The sequence below is a fragment of the Apium graveolens genome, chromosome 1, assembly GCF_009905375.1.
Source record: "Apium graveolens cultivar Ventura chromosome 1, ASM990537v1, whole genome shotgun sequence".
Taxonomy (NCBI): Eukaryota; Viridiplantae; Streptophyta; class Magnoliopsida; order Apiales; family Apiaceae; genus Apium; species Apium graveolens.
The window spans coordinates 197,211,978-197,236,484 of NC_133647.1; the positions used below are offsets into that span (position 1 = coordinate 197,211,978).

The 24,507-nt window shown below is 38.4% G+C and overlaps 1 pseudogene; it reads right to left on the reverse strand.

The window, feature by feature from the left end:
• The window catches only part of LOC141677143 (uncharacterized), a 71,432-nt pseudogene that overhangs the window by 3,121 nt on the left and 43,804 nt on the right, over nt 1-24,507 (reverse strand).

Below are 24,507 nucleotides of genomic sequence, written 5' to 3' on the forward strand. Positions count from 1 at the left end.
AGCGGTAACACAATTGTTGAAGAGACAATGATATAAGGTAGTTCTTTTTCTCCTTGGCTTTTGCTTCTTCTTGTGGTCGAAACTTATAAACCACTAAATTCAGGATAGTAATGAGAACAAGCACTCCATTAACAATGATGTTTGTATATCCAAATAGAAATGCCAAATTTTGTGTCATCTCACCAAAACTACAACCAGAATAGCTACAGCTATACAATTTTCAAAAATTTATATATGAACCCAGAAGAGTTATACAGGATCAGGAATATTATTCCACTGATCACAACCAAGAACCATCCTATTGCCGCAGGAAAAACGCGGGGTTGACTAACTGAGAAAATATAAACAATTCACCTAATACCATATTTGGGCTCAAACAAATACACAATATACATGCAACTATATATTTAACAAGTTAGATTAATATTATTAGGGTCCTGTTAACAACAGTTTATGTGGATAAAAACTTAATTTTCAACACGTGTCACGTTATAATTTGTAATTTGTGCTCATATTGTGTATACAAGTTATATTTATGAAAGAAATAGTAAATTTTGATAGAAAAAACACATGTATTTAATGCTTAAATATAGCCCTAGGGTTGTGGTTAACATTTCCCATATTATAGGCATGATGATTAATTGTTGAACAAGGTAATTAATCAAATATTTATTTTTAATATTGGAATGCAACAACTATGCATATAATATTCATAGAATCAATTTTTTTATGGCCGTCTCTGCCGTTCACTCTAAAATTCCTTGCGCGGGAGCGTATTTTTTGGTCGAAAAGAAAATCACGGGCAACCATTTTTGGACTCAAACTGGACTAGGGTCAGGTCTCAAACAGGACTAGATGACCCTGCCCACCGAGTCTTCTTCGGGCTGAATCTAGCTCTATGTTAAGTAACCAATTACTCTAAATCTAAATCCTTAAAATATTAAAGATGTCAATTAACCGACCCCTCTAAACTCTTAAAGTTTGATTCCACTTTAAACACTTTCTTTCTGGCTAACTGAACACTTTAGACATATCCTTTTCAACTTTGGTAACTAGTTTCAACTAAATTAGAATTTAGAAATAACAACTAAAAAAGAAGTGCGGATGTATGGTTAGGAACAAGGGTTTGTCGGGGACCATCTTTACTTAGCAACTAGCGTTGTACAAACGAGTTGATATTAACTAGAGTTAAGATTCAACTCTTTGGTCAATAATTTTGATGATTACATTAAAATATTTGTCTAATTGCGTTGAAGAATGGGTCAGAACCATATGATTACTGCTCAAAATAAAGTTGAATCAGCTCCTATTAATTCTCCAGAAATACTCATATTAACTATATACAAGTTCCTATTAATTCTCCAGAAATACTCGTATTAACTATACAAGTTGTTGTATTTCATGATTAATAAATACTTAATGACCTTGTTTAACAACCAATCTACCTGCCCATAATAGTATTATAATCTGTTAATTGTATAGTTTCATGTTTGCATTCGTTTGACTTCACTACATGAAAAAAGGTTAAATTCGACTGGAAAAAATCGGTCGAATTTAGCTTAATTCGAACGCGCGCGGTCGAATTTACCTAATTTCGACCGATTTTGAATCGGTTGTAATAAAGGGAGTCGAATTTAGAAGTTCGGTCGTATTTAACTAAATTCGACCGTCTAATTACGACCTGTTAAATTCAACCGAAAAAATTTGATCGAGGACAGTCAAATTTAAATTTTCGTTTGAAATTTGAAATTCCCACTCAAAAAATGAATTTTTTGAAAAAATTGAAAAGCCCGCCCAAAACTTGAATTCGACCACATCTGATTGAAAATACAATTCTAAATTTAATCGTATTCAGTCTATTTAACTAACACCAATTTAAAAAAAAAAAGTTATTAATCAGAACCCAGTTTCCGGTCATGTGTTCCGGTAACCGCGAACAAGTACTGAACAAGTTTGTTTTGGCATCGAAATGAATTGGTTGCTCTGTTTTTCTGTCCATTTTTATATAATGGTAACATAAAGACAATCAACACAACAACAAACAACAACCCAACAATCAAAACAACAACAAACAACAGACCGAACCCAACCTTGAATCCAGCTAATTTCAAACAAAAACCGGTGACAACTTCGGAAAAACTCAATTTTTAATTGAATCTTAACTAAAAGCAATAATATCAAATTGTAGTTTACAGTCATACAAAGCTATCACAGGTGTAGAGTCCTATAACTCTTCCCTAGGAATAACTTTAACAAAATCTATTCTAAATTACAACATAAATAGATATATGTGCGTAGATAAAAACTGCGAACACCTCGAAAATCAGTTACTCATCTTCAAGCAAAATTTCCAAACAACCAGTTAACTTGGTGAATCGTCCGAGTCAACTCAGTGAGTCGGCCAAGTTGACCCATCTAATTGTGTTGTTTTGGCTCTGATATTCATGTATCTGCCATTTTAGCTTCTTAATCCATCGATTTCTTCTTCATTCTTCATTAATTCTGCACAAAAACACTCAAACGGAAATTAGGGTTATAATAATTTGAACATAAATCTAGTCAAAATATACATATATCTGTGTAATCGTGTGTGTGAATGTTGATTTCGAATCAAACTCAAGTTCTATCGATTAGAACTCAAGTAGATTTGATCGAAAATTATTCGATCTTACCAACCCAGCCAATTTAATGAACGATTCAACAGATATTGCAATTGAATAACTCGAATAGAGTATATAGTATCTGATAAAGAAAGATTAATTGAGATTTGGTTGGAATCATTGATGAACTCGTCGGAAAATAAAAAATATCGGCTGAGTTCTTTAGAGAAAATAAGAGAGAATTGAGACACGGCTGAGAGGCACATACACACAACTGAATTGTAAACCCTATTTTTAATGTATATATTTTGTTTTTGTTTTTAAGAAAGTAATTTTCAAAATGTTTTTCGAATAATATATTATATAAAATATAATTTTGATGCCTTTTATGTGTAAGAATATTTAATTTATATTTAAATAAATTTCTTTTCAGTGCACTTGATCTAACCGTAAGGATGTCAATAGATATATATATTAGTGATATAACCAAAATTTCATATCAATATAATTTTATTTGGTTTGCCAAAGTCAACATGAGTTTGACTAGTACAACTAACTAGTGCTTTTTCCTGAATTTGTGTTTCGATTTTTTTAAAATATTTTTCATTGATCCAACCGTATGAATGTCAATAGATATATATAAATATTAGTAATATAACTAAAGTTTTATATCAATATAATTTTATTTGGTTTGTTATTTTAACAATCAAACATGAGATTGACTGTACAACTAACTAGTGTTTAGTCCTGAATTTGTGTTTCGATTTTTTTAACAATATTTTTCATCGATCCAACTGTAAGGATGTCAATAGATATATATAGTAGTGATATAACTAAAGTTTCATATCAATATAATTTTATTTGGTTTGTCATTTTAACAGTCAAACATCAATTTGACTAGTACAACTAACTAGTGTTTAGTCATGAATTGGTGTTTCGATTTTTTTATAATATTTTTTATCGATCCAACCATATGAATGTCAATAGATGTATATATTAGTGATATAACCAAAGTTTGATATCAATATAATTTTATTTGGTTTGTCATTTTAAAAGTCAAGCATGAGTTTGACTAGTACAACTGACTAGTGTTTCTGAATTTGTGTTTTGATTTTTTTAATAATATTTTTCATCGATCCAACCATAAGGATGTCAATATATATATATATATATATATATATATATATATATATATATTAATTATATAACCAAAGTTTCATATCAATATAATTTTATTTGGTTTGTCATTTTAAAAGTCAAGCATGAGTTTAACTAGTACAACTAACTAATGCTTTGTCCTGGATTTGTGTTTCCATTTTTTCAAAAATATTTTTGATCGATCCAACCATATGGATGTCAATAGATATGTATATTAGTGATATAACCAAAATTTCATATCAAAATAATTTTTTTTGGTTTGCCATTTTAACAGTCAAACATCAGTTTGACTAGTACAACTAACTAGTATTTAATCCTGAATTGGTGTTTTGATTTTTTAAAAAATATTTTTCAGGGATCCAAACATATGGATGTCAATAGATATATATTAGTGATATAATCAAAATTTCATATCAAAATAATTTTATTTGGTTTGCCATTTTAACAGTCAAACATCAGTTTGACTAGTACAATTAACTAGTGTTTAGTCCTAAATTGGTGTTTTGATTTTTAAAAAAAAATATTTTTCAGGGATCCAACCGTATGGATGTCAATAGATATATATATATATATTAGTGATATAATAAAAGTTTTAGATCAAAGTAATTTTATTTTGTTTGTCATTTTAACAGTCAAACATCAGTTTAATTAGTACAATTGACTAGTGTTTAGTCCTGAACTGGTGTTTTATTTTTTTTTTATAAATATTTTTCATCGATCCAACCGTATGGATGACAATATATATATATATATATATATTAGTGATATAACCAAAATTTCATATTGTTAGGTCACACACACTGTAGAAGGGGGTTGAATACAGTGTTTACTACAATCAAATCGAATATAAGAACTCAAGTAATAGAAAACAGATTTTATTCAACACAATAAACTCTGTTACAATATGGAACTGTCCTCTCTCAGTGATGAACAAATTATCACGAGAGCTGTTAGGGTTATATCAAATAATGTTCTCGAGATTGATAACACATATAGTGTAAACCCTATGTCTGTGTTTATATACTACACAATTACAAAATAAGTTCTAATTGATATGGAATATAATTCTGCTTCCTAAAATATATCAATCAGTTATCTTTTCTTCCAAGTATTCTATTCTTCATAGAATTCTTCTCCATGCATATCTCTTCTTGTTTTAGTCTTGATCTTCTTTCCTTTCAATCAGTCTTTCCTTCACTGTTTGTCCTTCCGCACTTAAGTTCTGATATCCATCTTCTGATAATTATCTCCTGATAATTTAAGTACTGATATCCTTAAGTCCTGACTTCCAGTAAATGCTGATTTCAGTTAAGTACAAATATTTCCTATTAGTTAAGATCTGAAAACTAAACATGAAACACATTAGACATGACATTATCAAAAATATCTAACAATCTCCCCCAACTTGTAAATTAGCATAATATACAAGTTCAATTAGATATTTGATGATGTCAAAAACATTAAGTACAAATGCATGAGAATATAACTAGATAACTACAACTTACGGTCCTTAAAGCTATACCAACTTTATCTTCTGTATACACATCAGAACTTGATTAGTTGTAGATCTCGACTTGGCTTCAATTAGTGATCTCTCTGATGTCAGGAGTTGTTCTGAGATAGTTCTTTAACAAACATCTCTCAGCATATTTGAGTTCATCAATCATCCTCCTTTTAGCATCTTTAAGCTCTGCAGTACCTTCACCAGTTTGAAAGATAGCATATCTGAGATCATTAATTTTTGCTTTTCTCAACTCCTGATCTAGTCTGATGATATATGCTTTGTCAGACTCTAAATTGAACTCAAGCCCCTTAATACCAAGATAAGTTTTGATCTCTGCAGTATTAGGCTTCATCTCAACAATATCACCCTTGTGATCTCTGTACTTAGGACAATATGAGCTGTCAGACTTTACAGAGTAGAGCTTCTTCTGCCTTTGAATTTGAGTCTTCAAATAATCTGCAGCACTATCTGTAAATCTGTTCTTCACCTGAAGTAAAAATAATACATGTTCTAGTTCCTCATAATACTTCAGTGGTATATCTCTCTGCCTAATATGGTATACTCTTCCATCTGTCATAAAATATAACATGACATATTCTTTCAGGAATGTATGATAAACCATTTGTACAGATTCCAATAGGTTCAATCTTTCAGGAGTTGCTCCCATACCTGGTTCACTCAAGGAAGTTGGATCATTGGTAGTGTTGTTTACTCTTTTCTCTCTTGAACTACCCAACCCAGATTTATCTTTTGCTTCCTTTCCTATAACAACCCTTGCTTCAAAACCACTTGTTGCAGTATTCAAAGGTTGAGTTTGTTTGGCTTTAGTGAATCCTGGTAGAAGACTTGCAGTAGGTTTAACATGAGCAATGTCAGAGATTAATTTACCTTTAATGTATCTTCTGATATCAAGCCAACTTGAGCTATGTCAGAGGTTGCTTGCTTCACAATCATATCAGAACTTGCTATATCTTGCTTCCGAACAACTTGAGCCATGTCAGAGGTTGTTTGAGATATCTTCTTTGAACCCAGAGTAAGACTAGCATTTTCAACAGAAATTTCTTTATTCTCAGGAGGCACATAAACCTTTACAGGTTCACCAACTTTTTATTTGCCCTTGCACCTTGGATCTATCTCCATTTGTGATTTGGCCTTAATTGCCTTAGGATTTGTCCTTTCTCTTATCACAATGCCTTTAACCTTAGGAAGTTTCTTTTCAACTACAGAAGCTTCAGTTTTGGAGTTGACTTTTTTTAACTTAAGTCTAGCTTCTTCTTCCTTTAGATTCTCAAGGTCCATTCCTGGATTTTCTTTCAGAAATAATCGTCTTGATATTTCTTCATCAAGATCCAAAAGTTCATCAGAACTAATCCTTTTACTAGTATCAGAAGTAATTCTTTTCCAGTATCAGAACTTGTTCTATGTCTTGTAGCTTCAGCTCTTCTTGATGAGAGACTTCTACCTTGACCATGACCTCCACCCATTCCAGAGTTTCCCTGGTCGTCTTTTTCATCATCCTTCCCCTCCAGTGTCTTAACAGTTTTGCATTTGGACTTAATTACCTTCTCCCCCTTTTTGGCATCAGCAGGTAAAAGAAGAGAGACAAGCAATTCCACCGAGGATTGGATTTCATCGAGTTGAGATTGCTGAGAAGCTTGATTTTTCAAAATGTCATCAATCTAAGATTGTTGCTTCTGTTGAGTCTTCTCAATGTAAGCAACTCTGTCAAAGGTAGGTTGGAAAAACATTTTCTTGTCAAGTTTCTTAGTCATTTCTTGCTTGAGCAATTCTTCCTGAATTTTATGCACCTCTGCATGAGTTGTTGAATGTAGACCATAAAGATGTCTAGTACTCAATGCAGTAACTCGAAGCTGTTTCTTGAAATCATCATTAAGTAACATCTCATCAGCTTTTTCCAAGTGCTCAGCAAGAGTTTTCTCATATGGAACAAAAGTGACTGTGTTCCACTCCTTAGTCCACTCCTGTCCTCTAGGAGTTTCACTCCAAGGTACTGGTGCTTCCCTTGTAACAAACTTCTTAACTATTTCAGATTTAAGAACAGTTTGTTGAGGTGCATGTCCTGATGGACCAGCTGCATGATCAGCCTCATTTGTAGCAGTATCACCAGTATCATCAGTATTTGCAGCATCAGAGCTTACAGATTCAGCTTCCTCTGATAAAAGAACAGTATGAGAAGCTATGGAGACTTCAACATCATCCTCTAAGTGCTGATCTGCTTCCAAGTTCTGATCAACAGCCATATTCTGATGCTCACCTATAATCTGATCATCAACGTCTAGATGTAGAGAGGGTGTTTTAGACAATTCTGGAGTATCAGTAGCATCAGGAAGTGGTGTTGTTGATGGATTGAGTGGAGCTGATGGAGCTTCTAAGTAGAGAACCTCAGGCACAACCAGGTTGTTAATATCAATTTCAGCACTTGTGTCTGGGTCTTCAGTAAATACTGGTTCATGTACATGAGACACAGGTGGTGTAGATGCTTTATCTGTAGCAGTAGCTTCAGCAATTTCTGGCTCTTGTGAGATCAAAGATTCCTGATCTCCTTCCTTAGCTGCTGCGTCCTCATCATCTAAAACTGGCCTGTGAGCTCTCTATTTCTTTCTTTTCTTTGAAGATGGAGATTCCTTGGGAGTTTCAGCATAAGACATTCTTCTAAGCCTTTTGAGAAGCTTAGATCCCCCAATTCCAGTATCCTTCTGAGAAGAGACCTTCTCAGCTTCTGTGATAACAGGTTCTGATACAGGAACCTGTTCCTCACTGTCTGACTCATCTCTCAGAACAATTCTCCTTCTCTTCTGTGGTGTCTGAGGTACAGTCTTTGTCCTCTTGGGCTTGGAAGATGAAGGCTTCACATTATGTGCTGATGATGAAGGTTTGAGATGTGTTCTGATAGAGGGTTGAGTAGGTTGAAATGTATGTGTGGTATGTTATGATGGTTGTTTTGGTGTCTGGGATGTGCTGGTGGGTTGTATATCAGGGTAAACAGATCTGTAGGTTAGAGGATCAGCATTTACCAAGATCTATTTTACAGACTGAGGTATCAGTAAGGGTCTAACCACCTTTTTCTTAAGGTCAGCATTTACCAAGTCATTAAAAGCCCGTTTTACAAGTTTAAAGGGTGGAAATAAAGAACTGGCTAGTTGAGGTTCATCAGCACAACAAAAGTTATATATAAGCTGACAGAATCTAGCAAAATATACTACATTTCTATCCCCTGTCATCCTATCCCCTATAAAGCCTAGCACATCACTTGCAAAATTAAAATGAGTTTGGTTAATAATAGCATACCCAATTTGCTGACTCATAATAGGAATGGCATCAAAGTTGGAACACTTATTGCCGAATGCTTTAGTGATGCAGTCGAAGAAAAAGCTCCATTCCTTTATGATATGTGCTCTTTTCAACTGTCCAAGCTTGGCCAAACTCTTCTCATACCCCAAATTTGCCATCAGCTGCTGTAGAACTGGTTCCTCCGCTGTTGAGAAAATGCGGCCTTCTGGTAAATGTAGAGCTTTGCGAACTGCTCCAGGAGTTACCACATGTTCAACATCATTTACTTCAAAAATAATGCTCGGAGTACCAGTAGCACCACCTGTTATGGATTAAAAACTAATATATATAATTGCTGTATTTAGTACTAAGGAATGTGAGCTTCAAGGCTCGTTTTGACTGCTCTTGTGTTTCGTGACTCAATCTGCCTTAACAAGATGCCTACGTACCTTGCTGATTGCCAAGGATCAAGTCAAAAAACGTAGTTCTGATCTGTGGGGTGAGGCCCCTTATATAGATGTTGGGAGTCCTTGAATTGGACTTGGTATAGGAGACTTGGTGGTCAAGTCTCTGAATTAGGATAGACTTAGGAGTCCTAGGGAGTAGGAAGCTGATTCCTTATCCCATGAGGTTCCTTGGAGGCCAATCTACAAGGATTTATATCCTCACTAGGACTTATCTTAATAGCTATTTTTCTCCCTTATTTATAAATTACGAAATTAATAAATAATCAGAGTTTTTGGGCCTTCTTTGTTCCATCAGGCCTGATCTGGTCCATCAGGCCTGATCAACATGTTAACCTTTCTGGTCTGAATGTCATACATCTTCTTATTGGGCCTAGCACCCCATACCTTGTACAATTAATGCAATATTTAATTATACAATCAGGATTTATTTATCCCTATCATTTTCCCCCCAACTTTTGGGAAACATTGATTAGGTTTCGCAGAAGTTAAGTCTATTCATTCCCTTACAGGGTTTCGTTTTTGCGTAAAGTGTGGAGCGACCTACACGTTTACAACGATTTATCTTTTCCTTTAATTCTAGGATTTTTCCTTAATTTCCTGGATTTTTCCCTAAATTTCTTGGATTTATCTTTTACTTCCTGGATTTTTCCCTTAATTTTTGGGATTTATCCTTAATTTTCTGGATTTTTCCTTAAATTTCTGGGATTTATCCTTTATTTTCTGGATTTTTCCCTTAATTTTCTTTTTTTTTCAGATTTCGACCAGGAATCCTATTCGACCAGGATCCTGGTCGAATTAACCTCCATTCAGCCCTGGTCGAAGGCTTTTCGAGGAGAAACCATTCGAGCAAGAATCCTGGTCGAATTTCGGCCATGATTTTTTCTATAATTTTTTTTTTCGACTAGGAATTTTTCCCTTTCGGTCAGGATTCCTGCTTTTTGACCGAATAAACCATCTTTTGTTGCCCAGGTCGATGAAAATTCGGGCAGGGCTCGTTCGACCAGGATTTTCCCTTGGTTTCTAGTCGACAAGGTTTTCAGGTATAGTGTTCTCGATCAGAATCCTGGTCGAGGAATAAAAGGGTCGAGGAATTAATATTTTGACTGAATTAAGCTTTCTCCCAGCCTTGGTCGATGCCCTTTCGACCACAACTCATTCGAGGAGAAATACAGCTCGTGCCTTGATCGAATTGGGTCAAGAATATGTTAATTTTTGTGAATGCATATATTTACTTTGGGCCATACGTCTGAGCTGGACTCTTTTGGGTCCTTGATTTGGGCCTGGATTTTCTTGGGCCAACTTCTTAGTGGGTCTTAATCCTGGGCCCATTTCTTAAATCTGGGTTTTGTTTGTCAACTAATTGGGCCCCTTTTTTTGGGCTGGTTTTATTGGGCTATCCTTTGGGCCCATTGCTTTCAACTGGACTTTGGCTCATGGGCCTATTTTAACCCTATTCCAACATGTTGGGCCTTATCCATGGGCCTTTCTGCCTGGGCTTTTGTATTTGTGAGCCCAAATTCCAAATTCTTCTAGGATTGTACTGGATTCTTCCAGAATCTTCAAAAAAACTCAAGTTTTTTCTCTTGAATTTTCCAGGAATTTCCTGGATAATTCCAGAAGCTTCTTATTTTTGGGCCTGAATGGGCTTTTCTAGGCCAAATTTCCTCTTTTTCCTCCTATATAAAGGTGGGGGGGAGTGTGTTTTCACTCACACTCTTCACTCTTCATTTCATTCATTTCTAAAATTCTCCAACTTCCTCCTCTCTCAACCTTCCTCCCCTAGTTTCCAGCCTCCTTCCTTTCAAAGTTTCCAGGCTTTTCCCAGCTTTACTAATGGCTGACAAGAGTTTCGAGAGGGCGGCCAAGATAGCCTCGGCTTCAAAATGAGGTAAGGATATCGAGATCCGTTCTTCGTATATGTCTTTAATCGATATGATTAACACTAGGGGGATGAATATCCCTCTACTGCACATCTCAATTCTTTTAATCATTGTAATACTTGGCACAATATAGATTTCGATAAACTAAATGCACGTTATAACGTCCTTCCTCCTCTTAGATTAGTTTCAGTCTCTGGTGGTGACCGTACTTGCCATTGGAGACCCGACACTCTCTTTATTTACACAGATGCCCTTAATGCTGGGCTTAGGTTTCCTTTCCACCCTTTTATTCCTCATCTTTTAGCTGATTTAAAAATCAACCCGTGTCAGCTTCCTCCAAACGCCTGGAGGAACATTTTATGTTTTATGGTCTGCTGCCTTAGGGAGGGCTTTCCTCTTTCTGTAGCTGTTTTTATGAAGGTCTTTCAGTGCTATAATAGCTCTTCCAATATTTGTGGTTGGGTCTATGTCAAGCAAAGGCCCAAAAGTAAACACATCTTTAACAGCGCCTCCATTCCTGATAACAACCAAAACTGGAGGAATAGTTTCATTGGGTTACGTTGGGAGAATGGTGACTGGGGCACACTCTTCCGATCTTCCTTTGGGAAGGTCAGTGATGGTAGCCTCAAATTCATTCACTTAACTCCTGAGGAAACTATTATTTATAATGGGCTTACTCAGGACAACGGCACTACTACCAGCTGGACTCTCTTAGAGGAGTTCTCCCTCATTCACGTGGGACTATCCTCTGTTTCTCAACAGGGTATTTTTCTTCCCTTATCATCTTTATTTCATTTCATGCATTATTAACATCACTTATTTTGTTTTTTGCCTTGTTTTGCAGCTGCTAAGGAGATTAACGAGGACAATGTTCCTCCCGTTGAAGAGACTGCTAGGATGAAGAAAGCTCGGCTCGCAGGCCTAGACACCCGGGGAAAGGCGACAGAGCCTATCTTCTTGAGAAAGTACAATGAGCCTATGGAGGAGGCTTCAACTGAAGGAGCTGAGGGCCATAATGCTCCTATCACTGCTGCTGCCCCTGCTGCTGCTGCTACAGGTGCCTTTCAGCCTCTCTGGGGATTCCGCCGATGGGATACCGTGGTTGGTTCCACGAAACATGCTTGGGATTGGTCCTACCATAGCGTGACTCCCAAGGACTTTACTGACGTGGTGGCCACCCCTGACCTTGAGAGGATTAAGCTCATGGGAGCCCAGTCTCTGGCTTCGGTATGCCTTCTCTCTTTTGAACTTAACTTTCATTCTTGTAGCATTTTCTTGCCTTATACTTTGTTGATTGCTTTATTTCAGTCTAACGCCTATTTTCAAGGCGCTGTGAGGCAAGCTGAGTCATGGAAGCGGGCTTCTGATAAGGCCGATAATGCTTTCAGGAGGCAACAGAAGAAGTATGCTACCCTGGAGAAGAAGCTCAAGCGTAAGGAGGAAGAACTTGGGGAGTCTAACGCCGAGCTGGTGGTACTTCGGGCGGAGAAGGATAAAGCTATAGACAACTATCTGGACTCGGAGGAGTTTACCCAGTCCATGAGGATTAGGGACGATTCAGTCTTTCCCGGGTTTTTTAGGACTGGTTGGGATACGGCCCTTGGGACCGTGAACGAGGCTTGTCCTGATATTAACCCGGCGGATTATGTATGCCCTGATGACGAGGCTTTGCTACAGAGGTTTCGTACCCGAGTAGTTGTCTCGGATAATGTTCCTCAGGATCCACTCCTTCCTCCTCCCGAGTCTTCTTCCAGACCTGCTGAGGACGACAGCTCTTCCTCCTCCTCCGAGATAACAGAGACATCCAGCGAGAGCGGAGAGGACGATGATATGGATGCCGAGGGTACCTCAGCTCCTTAGAGCTTTTTCAGCCCTGCGTGGATTATTTTCTTTATCTTATTTTCGAGACTTTATTTATCAAACTTCTTGTAATATTTATCCGATCTATTTTGTTTATCACCTTTTATGCTTGCATCCATGCATTTGGTTTTTATTTGTTAGGCCATAAACATACTTTGAAGAACTCATGAATTTCATAGAATTGTCTGGGATTCGTCCCTTACACAAGTCTTAATAAACTTCGTAATAAAACTAGAACATATAAATCCTAAGCAAGTAAAGCTTCAAGGTGCTTTTTAACCTACTCGTCATCCAGACGAGTGAGAATCGTATCCAGCTGCCCTACACATAGTAAACCTTCAGGTTTTGTGCATGCCAAGTTCTCGGGACTTCAAAACCATCCATAGTCTCTAGCTTGTAGGTTCCTCTACCCTGAACACTCTTGACTCTGTACGGCCCTTCCCAATTCGGGGCAAGCTTCCCTTTTTGTCCTACACCAGATGCTTCTATCTTCCTCAAGACTAGATCGCCTTGTTTGAAAAACCTTTCTTTAACCCTTAAGTTGTAGTAGAATGAAGCTTTTTTCTGATATTCTACTATCTTTGCATGTGCCTCATCTCGCACTTCATCGATTAGATCCAGGGCTAACCTCTGCCCTTCTTCATTTTCTTCTGCATTGAAAGCCTGAATCCTTGGAGAGGAATGTGATATCTCCACTGGAACTACTGCTTCTGCCCCATATGCCAACATGAAGGGAGTTGCTCCTGTCGTGACTCTACAGGTAGTCCTATAGGCCCATAATATGGGAAGTATCTCATCCACCCAATTATTTCTTGACTTCTCGATCCTCTTCTTTAGTCCATCCAGGATTATTCGATTTGCTACTTCCGCTTGCCCATTGGCTTATGGGTGAGCCACAGAGGTGAACCGTAACTCAATTTCATTTTCTTCACAATACTTCTTGAATTCCTCGTTGTTGAATTGTGTTCCATTGTCAGTGACGAGGATACGGGGAATTCCATATCGGCATATAATGTTTTCCCACAGGAATTGTGCAACCTGCTTAGTTGTGATTTTGGCCAAGGGTTTGGCTTCAATCCACTTGGTAAAATAATCAATGGCTACAATCAGAAACTTCCTTTGTGTCGTGGCCATAGGGAAAGGCACTAGAATATCCATCCCCCACATAGCAAAGGGAATAGGCGAGTTGATAGAGGTCAGCATCTCGGGGGGTTGTCTAACAACTGGTGCATGCTTCTGACAGCGATCACACTTTTTCACATATTCTTTGACATCAGTCATCATTTCTGGCCAATAGAAGCCTAAACGGGTTATCTTATGAGCCAAGGCCCTGCCCCCCAAGTGTTGCCCACAAATACCTTCATGCACTTCCTCAAGAGCCAAGCGTGCCTCATCGGGCCTTAGTGCTCGAACAGTTAACTTCCGTGCTTCAGTTGCATCGCTTGGCAACCAACCGGTTTGAATGTGAGCCTTGACGGGATCAATCCATGACGTCCCCAGGCCTATGGGAGCCATAAGCTTAACATCTATGCTTCGTGTCTTCAAAACACGGAAGTACACACTTCCTGAACTTTCTTCTATCTCAGATGAGGAAAACTTAGATAACGCATCTGCCTTAGCATTTTCTTCCCTTGGAATGTGTTCAACATGGCATTCATTAAATTGGGTCATCACAGCCCTTACTAGGCGGACATACTTAGCCATCGTATCATCCCTTGCCTCAAATTCTCCCTTTACCTGAGATATGATCAGTTTCGAGTCTCCACGGACCTTTAAGTTTTTGACTCTAAGTGTCCCAGCTAGGCCAAGGCCAGCTATCAGGGCTTCATATTCTGCCTCATTGTTTGTGGTTGGGAAGTCTAGCTTCATAGCATACTCAATTAAGAACCCATCAGGGCTTTGCAATACCAATCCTGCTCCACTGGAGTTTGTTTTTGATGCTCCATTAAAATAGAGAACCCAATACTCATTCTCCTTATCATCCTTCTCTTTGTCCCCATTATCGACTCCCTTATCTTGCGGTATGGTATCTTCCTGCCCCCCCGACTTCTTGGTTGGGTATGGTACATTCCACCACGAAGTCAGCTAGTGCCTGGGCTTTTATTGCCGTTCGCGGCTTATACTTGAGATCAAACTCTTTCAACTCTATTGCCCACTTAATCAATCTCCCACTTGCCTTGGGACTGTGAATGATATTTCTCAGTGGCTGATTTATTAGCACCTCTATCTGATGAGCCTGAAAGTAAGGACGCAGTTTTCTCGAAGCCATTACCAAGGCTAGAGCAAATTTCTCAATAGTTGAATAATTCAATTCAACACCATGTAGAATTTTGCTGACATAATATACGGGTTTCTGGACTTTCAGCTCCTCCTTAACCAATACCGCGCTCAAGGCGCTCTCTGAAACAGCCAAGTACAAGAATAAAACTTCATTCAAAGATGGTTTGGCCAACAACGGGGCCTGGGCCATATACTTCTTTAACTCTTCGAATGCCTTCTGGTTTTCCTCATTCCATACAAAGTCTTTGATGTTCTTTAGTGACTTGAAGAATGACAAGCACTTGTCTCCTGACTTGGAGATGAATCGTCCTAGCGCAGCGACCCTTCCTGTGAGCTTCTGAACATCCTTGACAGTTTTTGGTGGTTCCATGTCTAGGATTGCCTTTATTTTATCGGGGTTATCCTCAATTGCTCTCTTTGAGACCATCAATCCCAAGAATTTTCCAGATCCTACTCCGAAAGCACACTTCGTAGGATTCAACATCATTTTGTGGTACCTCAGGACCTCAAAAGCTTCCCTCAAATGGGTTATATGATCAGTCTTTACTAGACTCTTGACTAACATGTCATCAACATAGACTTTCATAGTCTTACCAATAAGATCCTTAAAAATTTTATTTACCAACCTTTGATAGGTGGCTCCCGCATTCTTAAGACCAAACGCCATAACAAGATAACAATAAACACCAAAGTCAGTGATAAATGATACCTTTGGAATGTCATCCTTGTGCATCTTAATCTGATTATTTCCGCAAGGCAAAGATACAGATGGATGTATCTATGCAGTGTGTGCCCCCTGTGTGGAAACTAGGGTTTTAGCCTTCTTTCTTCTTGACAAGGCTTTGATAGGTGAATGTGTGGCTTCAGTGTCCCTCCCTCTTTTGTTCTGTGTCCCTGGTTGGGGACTATTTTCAGAGATGCCCAGCAGTGGCATCAATCAAAGTATCAATCCTTGGCAATGAAAAATAGTCTTTAGGGCATGCATCATTCAAATCAATGAAGTCTATACACATCCTCCACTTTTCATTAGCCTTCTTCACCATTACAGGGTTTGCTAACCATTCCGGAAATTGAATCTCCTCAATGAAACCAGCCTCTAAGAGCTTCTCTACTTCCTGCTTTATAGCTTCTTGTCTTTCTGGGGTAAAGTTTCTTTTCTTTTATTTCACTGTCTTCCTACTTGGATCCACGTTTAACTTGTGAGTAATCAGCTCCGGGTCTATGCCTGGCATATCAGCTGCTGACCATGCGAACACATCACTATTTTCTTGCAAAAATTTCACCAACTTCCCTCTAAGGGGCTCCTCTAATGTGGCTCCAATGAAAGTCATCCTCTCAGGATTCTTGGGGTCTAAAGGAATCGAAACCAAGTCTTCTGCTGGCTTTCCTCTCTTCTCATCATTTTCTCGGACATCCATATCTTCAATAGGAAGAACCTGCCCCCCGACTCCATCTGCCCTCAAAGAGGCCACGTAACAGCTTCTAGCCATTTTTTGATCTCCTCTCTCCTCTCCAATCCCATTCCGGGTGGGAAACTTCATAACTGAATGGTAGGAAGAGGGGACTGCCTTGAAGGCATGTATCCCTGTTCTCCCCATGATAGCATTATAAGTTGAACTAGCCTTTACCACCACGAAATCCAACATCTGTGTTGCTTGCCTTGGTTCCGTACCTATGGTGGTTGGCAATTTAATTATCCCTTCCACAGGACATTCTACTCCAGCAAATCCATATATCGGCATGTCGGTTGGTGTCAACTGGGAGTTGTTATACCCCATCCTTAGAAAGGTGTCGCGGAGCAAGATATCCACAGAAGCACCATTATCCACAAGGACCCTCTTAACCGGGCTATTTCCTATTACTGGTGTTATGACCAGCGGGTCGTCATGAGAAAACTTCACACCCTCTAGGTCAGAATCATCAAAAGCCAATGTTACTTCTGTCCTGGCCCTCTTCGGGTTTCTCCAACAATATGCATAACCTCTCTAGTATATGCCTTTCTGGAATTTTTGGACAATCCAGCAGCAGTTGGACCTCCAAAGATCGTGTTTATCACAGGCCCTCGAGGTCGCGGCCCTCCAAAAATTGCATTTATAACCGGGCCTCTAGGCTGGGGGTTTCGCCCCTGATCGTCTTGGTCCCTCCTACGATCCTCAAAGTTCTTCCTTCCATTATTATTCCTGTCCCCTCCTTCTCCAGTGTATTTGTTCAATCTTCCTTTTCGAATGAGGAACTCAATTTCATCTTTCAGCTGCTTACACTCATCGGTGTCGTGACCAACATCTTTGTGAAATCTGCAATATTTGCTTTTGTCTAGCTTGGTAGGATCAGCCTTCAGGGGCTTAGGCCAACGAATATCTCGATCTTTCTCGATTTCCATCAAGATCTGGCTTCTAGGAGCATTCAGCTTAGCGTATTCGGTGAACTTTTGCCCAGGTCCTCCCTTCTTGGGGGTTGAATCAGGGTTTTGCTCGGTTCTAGGATACTTGTCCTTAGCGATATATTCCAGATCAGTTTTTCGCTTCTTGCCTCCAGTGGGCTCATTACTTACTACGGTCTTCCTCATGCTTTCTTCAACTTTGATATACTTCCCTGCCCTCTCCTGAAGCTGCAACATGCTTTTAGGGGCGCGTTTGGCCAAGGACATCTTAAAAAACTCATCCCTAGTTCCTTGTTGCAGCGCTATCATGGCTACCTTATCATCAAGGTCTGGGACTTTTAAAGCCTCCTTTGTGAAACGATTCAGGTAATCTCTCAAGGATTCCTTCGCCCCCTGGACAATGCTCATAAGAGATGCAGAACTTTTCTAATGAACTCTTCCACTGATGAATTGCTTAATAAAAGCCTGGCTTAATTCTCTAAACGACCCAATAGAGTTTGGGGGCAAGCGACTGTACCATCTTTGAGCCATACCCGACAGGGTTTGAGGGAAGGCCCGACACTTTATAGCATCATTCACGGGTTGCAACAGTAGTGCATTAGAGAATGTCCTAACATGATTAGCGGGGTCTCCCGTGCCATCATAGGCTTTGATAGTGGGCATCTTGAATTTCCTTGAGATATGGGCATTCATTATCTCTTCAGTGAAGGGCGGAGTTGGATCATCAGGATCTCCAAGGGGAAGGAGATTGCTTGGATCAGTTCTTGGGACAACAGCCCTTCTCCATACCGGACCATCCAGGTCTATGATAGGAGGAGGATTTCTCCCCCTAGGAGGTATCTGGGGTCTGGTGGCCTGGTGAGCCTCCAAGTCACGCCTCAGCCTTTGGATCTCGACCTCATGAGCCATGATCCTTTCCTGCACTTCTTGGGGATTCGCCCCTTGGGTGCTTCGAGGGCGTTGCCTTCCATCGGCCATCGGCTCTTTGCCAGGACGCCTCCTTCTTGGGGCCACTTCATCATCCGAAGATTCGGAGTCTCTCTCAGTATAAGGACCAGAAAATTCCCGATCCTCGGGGATAGGAGCCAAACCTCGTATATAGGGGGCGATTGCCCTCGTGCTTCACTTCGCCCAGCATGTCCACTTCCTCCAACCTCGGGGTAAAGGGGCATCTCATAAGGGGGGTTAGTAGTAACAACAGTTGAATATTCATACCCGACGGGTCGAGAAGTCACAGGTACATGTACTTGTTGAACTTGAGGATTCGTACCTTGAATAGTCAGGGGAGTCGTCCCTTGTGGCTGAGGTTGAGTTGCTCCTATCTGGGCTTCCCCTTGAGTAGATGCATAAGTTGAGTGGGGAGGAATCTCCACGGTTGACGAAATCACCTGGGTTGTCCCTGATGGTGTTCCTTCCTCCAGAGCTCTAATTGTTCTCCGTGTTCTCGCCATGGTTGTTGTTGTGCCTTCCCACAGACGGCGCCAAATGTTATGGATTAAAAACTAATATATATAATTGCTGTATTTAGTAATAAGGAATGTGAGCTTCAAGGATCGTTTTGACTGCTCTTGTGTTTCGTGACTCAATCTGCCTTAACAAGATGCCTACGTACCTTGCTGATTGCCAAGGATCAAGTCAAAAAACGTAGTTCTGATCTGTGGGGTGAGGCCCCTTATATAGATGTTGGGAGTCCTTGAATTGGACTTGGTATAGGAGACTTGGTGGTCAAGTCTCTGAATTAGGATAGACTTAGGAGTCCTAGGGAGTAGGAAGCTGATTCATTATCCCATGAGGTTCCTTGGAGGCCAATCTACAAGGATTTATATCCTCACTAGGACTTATCTTAATAGCTATTTTTCTCCCTTATTTATTAATTATGAAATTAATAAATAATTAGAGTTTTTGGGCCTTCTTTGTTCCATCAGGCCTGATCAACATGTTAACCTTTCTGGTCTGAATGTCATACATCTTCTTATTGGGCCTAGCATCCCATACCTTGTACAATTAATGCAATATTTAATTATACAATCGGGATTTATTTATCCCTATCACCACCATTATCAAAATGCCCAGTCCGCCAAAACGTCATAACTTGTTGGCTGGATATGAGTTGAGGCTGGGTCAATGCATGCCCAATCTCACTGTTTGCTAGAAGATCTTGCACGAAGTGCAAATCAGATGGAGCTTCATCATGGTTTAAGATTGTAGCATAGTTGTTGGGTACAAACTTGGCTCCATCTATAATCAAATCCTTAGGTGCCATGAGAAAAATTGAGAAATAAGTTTCCCTGTAAGGTGTTTGACAAAATGTCTGTATGAAAAAAAATGTCAGGAGATGAGAGAGAATACAAGTAAAGAAAGAGAGATAAAGTGTGAAAGTAAATAAAAGATTTTACAATCGTCTCTCTCTTTTACTTATACATGGTAGAAAAAGTAACCGTTGGACACATGTCAGACATGCAGCAATAAAGAATAATTAATGGGCACGGGAAAACAATAATCATTACTTATCACATGCAGTTTTTTCAAGGAAAAACCGTTCCACTCACCAAGTAATCCCATTAATTAAGATAATTAAGTTTTAATTTCAAATTTAAACTGTTCCCACTTAAAAAATTATTTTTACTGCGAGACCAATATTCTGTATAAATACACTAAGTGAGAGAATGACCAAAAAAAATAAATCAAGTAAACAGGTACTGCCACGTCAGAATCAGAACTTGATTTGTATCAGATAAAAACGGTCATCTGAATATGGGTGAATCAGGATTTAAACTTATATCAGTATTTCAAACAACTCAGAGACAAAATCTTGCAAAAATATAAAATTTCATTAATATATTGAGAAAATACATTCATGAAATTGAAATTTTAGCACAAAATTACAAGATTGTCCTAAGCTACAAATCTTAACATCAACAGCCTTGGTCCTAAGCTAAGAAGCCTAATGACTAACTCCTTCTGCTGCTGACGAAAAGCACTGCAAGACGGATGATCCGTTCTTGCTGACGAAGAGCACGAAGATGAAGATCGCATTGAACAGTCAACAGATCATTTTAAATGATCTCTGGAAGTTGAATCCAGAGATTATGAGGAATGTTGGTGATAGGATACGTAATCGGAACACCATTTTGAAAAATGTGTAGTGTGTCAGTGCCATAGTTATAAAACCAACCAAACTGAGCCATTATTTGAGAGAAGATGAGAGATGTATTGGCTGGACTCAGATGTTGATTTATATAGGCAATAGAATGCTAAGAGACGTAAGGAAAATTGAATGGTTATAGATATAAGTAATTCTACCTCGTCTCCCTAGACTGATGAGAACAAAAACAGACATTGGAAGTTTAAAACAGGATTAAATGCGCACATGAAACAAGTAAAAATTACTGTGTATATACGAATACCACTAACCCAAAATATGTGACTGTTTATATCTCACCTAATCATATTCAGATTTAAGAAAAGACTGTTTCAGATTTTAAACACAAATAAGTCAAGTAAAAAATCAGGATTTAATATCAGAACTTAGACTTATATCAGAACTTAACATTCATCAGAACATGACTCCTTAACTCGAAAGGTGAATGTTTTATTCTTGTAATTCTTCACACAAATTCTGATTTCCTTTCTTCAGAACTTAATCATCAGAACTTCCGTCATAATTTGTCCTCAGAATTTATGCAACTGACACTTAACCTGTTCATCTTAAACAACATTTATCACCACGGTAATTTTCATCATTCATATGGAGTTTATGTGTGTGCAGTAAGCTAAATATCAGATAAAGATTAAAGTCTGATTCACTTCAGTACATCTTAGAAATAAGGCATAACTAAGAACTGTGCTTAAAATCTGTCATGATTCTGAAGTCTACTTTAGATTGAGTTCATGCATGAGTCCACCTCAACTGTTTTGTGCTCATTTTATGCATCTTTTGGAATTCCTTTTTACAGTGGCTTCTCAGTGTAAGTGAGTCACGACTGCTTATCAGAATTTATGCTATTATCAGAGTATTTCTCCAGTAATCATAGAGTGTGAAAAGTCACCAAGAAAATATTTATTATGCGATGCATATTACTTAATACCAGCAATGCACTTGGGTCTTCCCTTCCACATTTTTACTCTAGATCTCAAAGGAGTACCTGATTTTTCTTTTCTTTTCTTTTCTTTTTCTTTTGATAAGTGTGGCTTATCGGCACTTAGTACATTCACCAAATTTACTAACATCAGAACTTAACAGATAAGAAGCACTATTCTAGTTTTTGACTTAGTAGCAAGATACACAAAGTAAACTTTAACTAAGCTCAATATCATAATTTTCTTGTGTTAAGAGATTTCCACATAAACAATTACTTCATACATGGGACTTTTAGTTTATTAGAGATTACTAGGTCAGCATCTAGCACAGTTATCCTCATTGGATTGAATAGTCACAGAAACATTCATATCACTATCAGAGTTTTAGAAATTCACATCAGATAACAATCAGTACGTAAGAAATTTTCAAGTTAAGCACAGAATTCACAAAGACTGTAATATCTGTAAATACTGATCACTAAATCTGATAAAACAGAACATAAACTGAGCAGACTTAGAGAAAGAACCTGAAAACATTCCAAGTTCATTTACCAATCTTGTAAAAGTAGCTTCACACAGTGGTTTTGTGAAGATATCTACTAGTTGTTGATCTGTTGGAACAAAGTGCAATTCCACTGTACCTTCATCCACATGTTCCCTTATGAAGTGGTACCTAATGCTGATGTGCTTTGTCATTGAATGCTGAACTGGATTACCTATCATAGCAATAGCACTTTGATTATCACAGTAAATAGGGATTTTGAAGTATGTTAACCCATAATACAGTAACTGATTCTTCATCCAAAGAATCTGTGCACAACAACTTCCTGCAGCAATGTATTCTACTTCTGCAGTTGATGTGGAAATTGACTTTTGCTTCTTGCTAAACCAAGAAACCAATCTGCCTCCAAGAAATTGGCAGCTTCCACTTGTGCTTTTCCTGTCAATTTTGCATCCTGCAAAATCTGCATCTGAGTAACCTATTAGCTTAAAGTTTGATTCTCTAGGATACCACAATCCCAGATCAGCTGTACCCTTAAGGTACTAAAAATTCTTTTTACAGCTGTTAAGTGAGGTTCTCTTGGATCTGCTTGAAATCTAGCACAAAGACAGGTAGCATACATGATATCAGGTCTACTTGCAATAAGATAGAGTAGTGAGCCAATCATACCTCTGTAATCAGTAATATCTACTGATTTACCAGTATCCTTATCCAATTTTGTTGCAGTGGCCATGGGAGTGGATGCACTTGAACAGTCTTGCATTCCAAATTTCTTCAACAAATTTCTGGTGTACTTAGATTGACAAATAAAAGTTCCTTCTTCATTCTGCTTGACTTGAAGGCCCAAAAGATAGCTAAGTTCTCCCATCATACTCATTTGATATCTTGACTGCATTAGCTTGGCAAACCTTTTACAAAGTTTATCATTTGTAGAACCAAAAATGATATCATCAACATATATCTGTACCAAAAGTAAGTCCTTGCCATGGTTGAGGTAGAACAGTGTTTTGTCAATAGTTCCTCTGTTAAATCCACTTTCCAGAAGAGACTGAGCTAAAGTCTCATACCATGCTCTAGGAGCTTGCTTAAGGCCATAAAGTGCTTTATCAAGCCTGTAGACATGAGTAGGAAATTTTGAGTCTACAAAACCTGGAGGTTGTTCAACATACACTTCTTCCTCCATTCTCCATTGAGAAAATCACTTTTTACATCCATTTGAAAGACTGTAAACTTTTTGTGAGCAGCATAAGCCAAAAATATTCTTATGGCTTCCAATCTAGCAACTGGTGCAAATGTTTCATCATAATCAATTCACTCCTGTTGAGAATATCCTTTTGCAACCAGCCTTGCTTTATTCCTTGTAATTATGCCATCACTGTCAGTTTTGTTTCTGAACACCCACTTTGTACCAACAACAGATCTGTTCTTTGGTCTTGGCACTAGGGTCCAGACTTTATTTCTTTCAAATTTATTTAACTCTTCCTGCATTGCTTGCACCCAATCAGCATCTTGAAGAGCTTCTTCCACTTTATTTGGTTCAGTCTGAGAGAGAAAGGAGTGATAAAGACATTCATTTGAAGTAGTTGTTCTAGTTCTGACACCTGCATCAGGATTTCCAATAATTAAGTCAGGTGTATGTGCTTTAGTCCACTTCCTTGCAGATGGAAGGTTTTCTCTAGAACTGGATGCTTCCCCATGATCCATGTTATCCTCATCAACATTTTCTGATGCTCCCCCTGAAATTATGCTCTCTGAGTTGGATTCTTCAAAATTCAATTTTTTAGAATTATCAGAACTTGGCTCATCAGAACTTGATGAATCAGAACTTAAAGAGCCAGTTGTAGGTTCTGATGTTTCTTGAGATGTGGTTAAATCTTCAGTATGCCCCCCCTGCACAGTTACATCTTCCGTATTCACCACAGTTTTAATAACATCAGAGTTTAATCCATCAGAGTTTACAGTATCAGGATTTAAACTGTCAGGTTCTACAGTATCAGAATTTAAGACTTCATTTTCAAATCTCAGCTGATCATGATCATTAAAATCTTCAAGTCCTGTAATCTTCTTATCATCAAAGGAGACATTGATAGATTCCATGACAACCCTTGTTCTTAAGTTATAGACTCTGAAGGCTTTTGTGGAAAGTGGATACCCAACAAAAATTCCTTCATCAGCTTTTAGTTCGAATTTCGATAGCTGTTCAGGATGAGTCTTAAGAACAAAACACTTGCATCCAAATACATGAAAATACTTCATATTTGGCTTTTTTTCTTCACCATCTCATATGGTGTCTTTCCATGCTTGTTAATGAGTGTTGCATTCTGAGTAAAACAAGCAGTCTGCACAGCTTCAGCCCAAAAATAGGTTGGCAGCTTTGCTTCATCAAGCATAGTTCGTGCAGCTTCAATAAGAGTTCTATTCTTTCTTTCAACAACTCCATTTTGCTGTGGAGTGCTAGGTGCAGAAAATTCCTGCTTAATTCCATGGTCTTTGCAGAACTCTTCC